Source organism: Megalobrama amblycephala, linkage group LG16 (assembly GCF_018812025.1).
Source record: "Megalobrama amblycephala isolate DHTTF-2021 linkage group LG16, ASM1881202v1, whole genome shotgun sequence".
NCBI lineage: Eukaryota > Metazoa > Chordata > Actinopteri > Cypriniformes > Xenocyprididae > Megalobrama > Megalobrama amblycephala.
In genome coordinates, this window is record NC_063059.1 from 36720670 (window position 1) to 36726367 (window position 5698).

The 5698-nt window shown below is 38.9% G+C and overlaps 1 long non-coding RNA gene across 1 annotated transcript; it reads right to left on the reverse strand.

The window, feature by feature from the left end:
* Nucleotides 1-256: 256 nt before the first annotated feature.
* LOC125248440 lies at nt 257-4618 on the reverse strand. The gene is made up of 4 exons (XR_007180308.1): nt 4463-4618; nt 4305-4361; nt 3811-3884; nt 257-619 (listed from the first exon to the last, which is right to left on the reverse strand). It is a non-coding gene; the product is annotated as an uncharacterized LOC125248440 (long non-coding RNA).
* Between the last annotated feature and the right edge of the window lie 1080 nt (nt 4619-5698).

A 5698-nucleotide genomic window follows, 5' to 3' on the forward strand; every position in this document is an offset into this window, starting at 1 on the left:
TGGTTCCCTAAAGAACCGTTTTGTGAAAGGTTCTTTAAAGAACCATTTTGTTCTTGGTGCCATAAAGAACCTTTTCTGGTACTACAAAGAACTCTTTTTAAAGGTTCTACAAAGAACCACTGATGAAAAGGTTCTTTATGGCCCCATTTCTTCCAGATCAATAATATCCTCACATTTATCATACTATAAATTTTCTTTAATAGTTCATATAATAGAAGAAAATCCAAAAGTAACAACACTTGACAAAAAAACAGTATATGATTAAAATATTTATTGCATTTACATTATACATCATTGCAGTATACATCATACCTTGATACAGTGTGTGTGCGTTTAATAGGGGTGTGCACAAGTACTGGAGTATTAAGACTTGACACTGTCTGAGACTCGATCACTGCAAACATCTTCAATGTCATCCGTCAATGTCAAGTCTGAGTACTCAATGGTCACAGTGAATTTAAAAAATATATACACACTATAGTGTGTAATACAGTGAATACAACGTGTTAATATCAGTACCCCCCTCATCCACAACTATCCTGTGGAAACCGCCACTGGTGGTTTAAACAGTTCCCCCTTTCACAGTCCTTCTGATGAATGGTTGGGACTGGGTAGCATCCTGTAACAGGAAGAAAAAAAAAAAAAGAAAGAGAAAGAGAAAGAGAAAGAAAATTTAATTAGTTTCTCAATTTTCATAGTTTTAGCACAAGTATAATGATGCGACATGACAAAAAAAAAAAAGAAAAAACTGAACAGCAGTAAGAAGAGAAACAAAATCAATGCAAGTCAAAGTACAATCTTGCAAATTCATCCATCCATTCACTCTCCAAACCACTTTTTGTCATGGAGTCGCAGCCATCTCAGACCACAATCAACCCATCGTCACCAGATCAGCATGCTCCGCCCAGATCAGCTGTACTCCTTTGTCTGGTCTCGTCTTTACGTAAACTAACAGACTCCTTCGTGACACTCACCTGTGTACTTACCTGCCATTGTGGATTCCCGTCCTTTGTCTTCTGTCGTCTGCTTCCCAGTTCCCAGTCTTCACCGTCACTCATGCAAAGAGACATTATCATTACCAGTCAGCTAAGTCATCTATACATCTCTGAATTGTTATACTCACCAGTGTGCATCCCCGTCCAATTCCGTGCCATGATCTTTAGTCCCATTCAATGGTCCCTCAATGAAGAAATCGCCCAAGCTACATGCTCCGATCCTGCTCTGCTGGGAGGTCCTGAGGGGCTACTCTACCTACCACCAGCCTATCGTCTGTCCCTCATGGACTCAGCTCACGCTCTGGACACCCAGGTAGTCAACATACCCTCTCGCTCTTACGTCATCGCTACTGGTGGCCCACCATGGCTCAAGATATCTCCTGATACATCAGGGGATGCTCAGTCTTTGCTATTACCAACACTCCCTGCAAACTGCCACAGGGGAAGCTGGTTCATCTGCCTATTCCACATCGTCCATGGTCACACCTGGGGATTGACTTTATGATCGACCTTCCACCATCTGCAACAATACCTGTGTTCTTCATCGTTGATCGCTTCTCCGAAGCGTCTAAACTCATCCCTCTGAAAGGTCTACCTACTGCATTTGAAGCTGCAGAAGCCCTCTTCCAAAATGTGTTCTTCCACTTCAGCCTACCAGAGGACACTGTATCAGATCGCAGTCCCCAATTCATCTCACGGGTATGGCAAGCATTCTTCAAACTCCTGGGAGTTTCTGTGAGCCTCTCCTCCGGTTACCACCCGCAAACTAACGGGCAGACTGAACGGAAGATCCAGGAGATTGGGAGGTACCTGAGGTCCTCACCCCATTCCAGTGCATCCTTGGATACCAGCCTCCCTTATTCGCCTGGTCCGGTGAGCCCTTGGAGGTTCCAACTGTCAACCACTGGTTCCAGCAGAGCGAGAGGGTGTGGGACTCAGCTCACGTGCATCTCCAACAGGCAGTGCAGAGACACAAGAGGCAGGCTGACACTCGAAGAACACAGACCCCTTGCTACCAACTAGGTCAGAAGGTGTGGCTCTCGACATGGGACATCTGTCTCTGCCTGCCCTGCCGTAAGCTGAGTCCCTGTTACATAGGTCCGTTCACTGTGCAGAGGCAGATCAACGAGGTCACCTACAGGCTCAATCTTCCACCACACTACCGCATTTTACTATCATTTCATGTGCCACTACTCAAACCTGACTCTGAACCTTTGTTGTCTCCCTTCACACAATCTGGTGACGATAAGGTACTTCCTCTTCCTGAGCTCGCAAATGAGAAAGTTATCTACAGGATCAGGGCCGCCCTCGACAAGCGGTGGCAGGGCCAGAGTACCTCATTGAATTGGATCCAGCTGTTCTTCACACCGAACACCTAGATTGCCCAGCTCCTAGGGGTTGAGGTAGGCCCCGTCGTCACACCATCCGGCCGTCAGGAGCCGCCCGTGGAGGAGGGGGAGGAGTCGTAGCCATCTCAGACCACAATCAACCCATCGTCACCAGATCAGCAAGCTCCGCCCACTTGTTCACTCTCCCCGGAATTCTGATTCGCCGCACCTGCACCTCTTCATCAATGCACACCATAAAGACACTCACAACCTGCACTTCTTTGTCTGGTCTCATCTCTACGTACACGAACAGACTCCTTCACGATACCAACCTGTGTACCTACCTGCCTTTGTGAATTCTTGTCATCTGTCCTCCGTCATCTGTCGTCTGCTTCATCCCAACTCCTGGTCATCACCGTCACTCCTACAAAGATTATCATCACCAGTCAGCCAAGTCATCCATCTCTGAATTGTTATACTCACTAGTCTGCATTCTCATGCAGTTCCTTGCCACTGTTATAAATAAAATCTGTGTTTCAACTTACTTGTCTGTCACCTCCTGTTGTGTGACACTTGTCTGTAGGGTCATGGGGCGGAAGCCTATCACAGCATCTTGAACCACATATCCATCTAATTAATGGTATTTAAGCAATATAAGCACTAGGTAGCAATGTTATATGGTACCTTGAAAAAAAAAATCTTCTGCTTACTAAGTCTGCATTTATTTAATCAAGAATACAAAACAGTAATACAACACAAAAGAACTGTTGTCTATTTTAATATATTATACATATATAATATAATTTATTTCTGTGATCAAAGCTGAATTTTCAGCATCATTACTCCAGCCTTCAGTGTCACATGATCCTTCAGAAATCATTCTGATATGCTGATTTGCTGCTTAAGAAACATTTATTATTAAACAGTTTTTGCTTCTTAACATTTTTTGTGGAAATGGTGATACCTTTTTCAGGATTCTTTGATGAAAGTTCAATGAACAGCATTTACTAAATTTATTTAAAACTTTAGAAAATATAAATCTTTTCCAACGTAAATGTCTTCACTGTTACGTTTGATAAATTTAATGCACCCTTGATTAATAAAATAATTAAATTCTCTTTTTTTTTCTTAATTAAAAATCTTAATATTCAAATGTTTGAATAGTATCACTGTTTCCATAAAAAATCTGGATCAGCACTGTTTTCAACATTGATAATAATCATAAATGTTTCTTGAGCATCAAATCATCATATTAGAATGATTTCTGAAGGATCATGTGACACTGAAGACTGATGTAATGATGCTGAAAATTTAGCTTTGATCACAGGAATAAATTACACTTTACTATATATTCACATAGAAAACGGGTATTTTTAAAATTGTGATAATATTTTACAATATTTCTTTTCTGACTGTATTTTTAATCAAATAAATGCAGCAGTGGTGAGACTTCCTTTTAAAAAAATAAATAAATAAATTGCACCAACCTCAAACTTTTGAACATTAGTGTATGATTGAGGTCTGCTCCTATTCTGCTGCACGGCCATCAGCATGGAAGAATCTAGAAACATAACATGCAATTTGTCATAATATTTAGCATGCAGTGCCAGGTTTATTAAAAGAAAACAGAGCAGAAAAGGCCAAAGCCTTCCTAAACTGTAATATAACAGATGCATGGTCATAAACAAATATGTTGTGAGAAAAAAAAATACTATAAAGTTATTTAATGAGCTTTCTCATCTGTCAGCAATAGTTTGCAGCAAATTTTCACGCTGCGTGTATTAAGTGACGTCACCGATTAACGGTAGGCTACGTTACAGCGTATATTTTAAGCTAAATAAATAAATAATTGGCCAACTTCAAATAAACCATTGACAAACTGCCGGCAAACCCTTTACAAATCTATCAAAACCGCTCACCTACACATAAAGATGTGGTTAAAAGCCCAAACTTTCATAAACAAGAGTTTAGCCTACCTTACCTCTTCGGAAAACGGTTGAGATGCTAACGGACTTTTTCGAAGACTCCGGAGCCATTTCTGTGAAGTAAATATTCAACAGAAGCGTGTCAATTACATGTAAGAAAGTGTCAACAACAGTTGTGTGTATTTATTGTGTGATTTGTAGGGGTTAAACTCACCTGAAAGCATTGAAACCAACAGTGAGAGACGGAGTTCTTAAACTTGTCAGTTGGTGTTGCTGGCCCGTTTCTATGGCAACTCAGCGCGCGCGCCCATTAAAACACGTCACGCAGCACTTAAATAAGCATCTTGAATTAAAACACTACATAAACAATTTGAAATGTCATTAAATTATATTACATTATATTACATTATTATTCAATCGCGAATTTGAAACTCATTTTGTAGTTCTACGAACCATTCATATAGGCAAGGCAAGGCAAACCCTTTACAAAGGGTTTAAAACTAATTTTAAAACATTACTGCAGGATTTTTATACTAAACTTTGCTTTTAGTTAAATAATAAATTAATCAGCAACGCCTTCGAAGTCACATTATAATTTTTAAAGATTTTCAGTGAGCCTTGAGTCATGCAAAACATTAAAATATATAAAAGGATTGATCTGTTTTTCAATTGATAAACACCACAACTCTATTTATATAACTCAAAATTAATAATTTATATTGCATTATTTATATTAATTTGAGTCTGGAAAAATTAGTCTGAATTAGTTCTGGACCAGACAGGAGAATTTAGCTCACTTGATCTCACTTTCCTGAAAAATAAATAAATAAATAAATAATAATAATAATATATATATATATATATATATATATATATATATATATATATATATATATATATATACGTACACAACATGAGACTGAGTGTGAAGAACCATTTTATAGTCTAAAGAACCTTTCTGTGCTACAAAGAACCTTTTGTGCAATGGAAAGGTTCTTTGGATAGTAAAGGTTCTTCATGGAACCATACACCCTGCCAAAGAACCATTTAAGAACCTTTATTTTTAAGAGTGTATATGAAGCTCTCCTCATCAGCTACAGGAGAGGAGAACGTTTCAGAAACATCTCAGTCACCAGAGACACAGTTCTGTAGTCTTCAAACATCACCACACTGCTCATCTCTCCACCAAACACTCGTCCACAAAGTTCTTAGGTGAACCATTTTTTTTGAACTCTGGTGAAAATGATGCAAGAGAAATTCAAAGATATTGATTTAATGTTTCTCATGTTATGATATGTTATGAAAGTATTAATTTCTTTTAAAAAAAATCTCACTGACCTTTATTTTTTAACGGTAGGACAGAATTTGTTTTAATTGCTTTTGGGGGCTTTTTGTCATTTTATTGATTGTAAAAGGGAAGTGAGAGGCAGATGGGATTGAGAAATAATGC